At 49.2% G+C, this 2,212-nt stretch overlaps 1 long non-coding RNA gene across 1 annotated transcript; it reads left to right on the top strand.

The window, feature by feature from the left end:
• The first annotated feature begins 330 nt into the window (after nucleotides 1–330).
• On the top strand, nucleotides 331–2,206 carry LOC122193936. Its single transcript, XR_006183015.1, has 3 exons — nucleotides 331–471; nucleotides 1,358–1,478; nucleotides 2,092–2,206. It is a non-coding gene; the product is annotated as an uncharacterized LOC122193936 (long non-coding RNA).
• Nucleotides 2,207–2,212: the final 6 nt, after the last annotated feature.

Here is a 2,212-nt window from a genome sequence, read left to right on the forward strand (position 1 = left end):
CTTGGCCTGGGCCATGGAAGGCAGCATACAAACATCTGGACCAACCCCAGCGGAGCTGCTTCTGCAGGTTGGTTGTCTTCTGCTGTGTGTCTGCCATCCTGTTGCTCCGGGGTAGATTTGTTCATGTTCAGCTCATGGATCTGAGGTCTGAGTTTAAGGCTGTGGGCATCGTCCAGGAGTTGGGGTAGGGTACGAGGCAAGGAATATTGGGGTAAGAGAATGAGGTTTAGGACCAGGAACCTCTTCCATCACTATTAGCTCTTGCTGTTCTCTTTTTGGCTTAGCAATCCATATGGGTTTTTTAATGAGGAACAGACTCGTTGTGCAGCTTGTGAGCGAATTCATTCACACCTGTTAATTGACGTTCTTCTCTACATGGAGCTGCAATTGCAATGGATGCTTGTGGTCTGATGTGCAGCCCCCTCTGATGTGCTCAGATGAGCCAAGTTTGCAAGGCCTGACTCTCGGTTGGTGAGTTGTGCCCAAGGTCAGAGAGGTGACTCTTGTCGGCTTTGAGAACCATCTTCCAGTTGCACACTGTGTTCTTCCTGTTGCATTGAGCTCTTGAGCTCCAGCCCTAAGTGAGGATGCAAGCGCTACCGCAGAAGAGATGGTTGAGATTGGAAGTGCAGTGCAAAGGGCTGGAGCCAGCAGGAGCAGGGATGTGATCATCCCCTGTACTCAGCTCTGGTGAGTCCTCACCTTGAGTGCTGTGCTCAGTTCTGGGTCCCTGACTACAAGAAGGACACTGGAACCCTGAAATGTGTCCAGAGAAAAGCAGTGAAGCTGTGAGGGGTGTAGAGCACAAGAGTTATGGGGGGCGGCTGAGGGAACGGGGATTATTTAGTCTGGGGAAGAGGAGGCTCAGGGCAGACCTTATCCCTCTCTACAATGAGCTGAAGAGAGGTCATGTCGAGGTGGGGGTCATCCTCTTCTCCAATGTAAGTAGCGACAGGACTGGAGGGAATGGCCTCAAGTTGCACGAGGGGAGATTGAGGTTGGATGTTAGGAGACACTTCTCCACAGGAGTGGTCCGACACTGGAACGGGCTGCCCAGGTTGGTGACAGAGTTACCGTCCCTGCGGGTGTTCAAGAAATGTTAGATGTTGTCCTGAGGGACATAAGGGGCTTAGTGGGAAATGTTGGTGGCAGGTGGACGGTTGGACTGGATGATCTTGGAGATATTTTCCATGCTTGCTAACTTTGTGTTTCCATGAAAGGCATCTGCCGGTGAGAGCTCTGCTGGGTGAGCATCACTCTGCTGGACAGCAGGCAGCTGTTGTCTGTGCAGACAGCCACATCCATGGGGAGTGGAGTCTCTTTAACCTTAACCTTGTCTTTCATGTCTCATGTGCAGTAAGGCATGTTGTTATAAAGCACCATCGTAGGGGCAACCTTGATTTCTGCAGCCACCAGAGCTCTCCGCCGTGCTTCTCCCTGTGGTGTGAGACCGTATTGGAGGCCATGCAGAAGCCTGGGTAGGTGAAGTCAGTTCCTCTTACTTTCCCCCCCGATGCTGGAAATAGCAGGGAATGGGACTGGGGGACATCCCAGCAGTGGGTTCCTACCTCAGCAGGACTGAATGGCCGTTCTGGTATTTTGAGTGAATCTGACACCAGATAGAGAAATGAGGGGCCTGTGGACAAAAAGAATGTGCTGCTTTTTGCAGTGTAAGATGTTCTCTGAGCTGCTGCTAACAGTGCCCAGCATGCTTCCTTTTCGATGGGGAGAGGTTTAGCAAGGATTTTTTAGATGAAAATAGTTAATCCCATATGTCCTTTTCATTGACCTTTCTTTCATCTAGTTCTTGCAAAGTTACCTTTGGATTCTACGTTACTATTTATTACTGAAGAGAATACATGTGCAACCCGCGCTTTTATCTGTGCAAAGAATCTTGTAAATGTCTGTGTGTGTGTTTCTTCTTGGCACTGAGATGAAGCTGTGTGCAATATGGGCTTGGATGACTTTTCAATCAGGTGCAGGGACGCGTAATGCTCATCTTAGATGTCGTGCTGACAAGAACAGCAGAGTAGCAAATTTTACAGGGTTGTATGAAATTTTTTTTGATTTTAATTTTTAATTTTTTTCCAGTCATAACCATGGAACCACAGAAGCGTTACCCAGACAGAAGGAGCCTTTGTCACCTGGACTTCCTACCAATGACCCAGGCAGTGGAAGTCAGCATCCCAAGCATCCATGAAACCCCTGCACA

This window comes from Lagopus leucura, unplaced genomic scaffold, assembly GCF_019238085.1.
Source record: "Lagopus leucura isolate 7727_CA_CO unplaced genomic scaffold, USGS_WTPT01 35230-0_obj-0_obj, whole genome shotgun sequence".
Taxonomy (NCBI): Eukaryota; Metazoa; Chordata; class Aves; order Galliformes; family Phasianidae; genus Lagopus; species Lagopus leucura.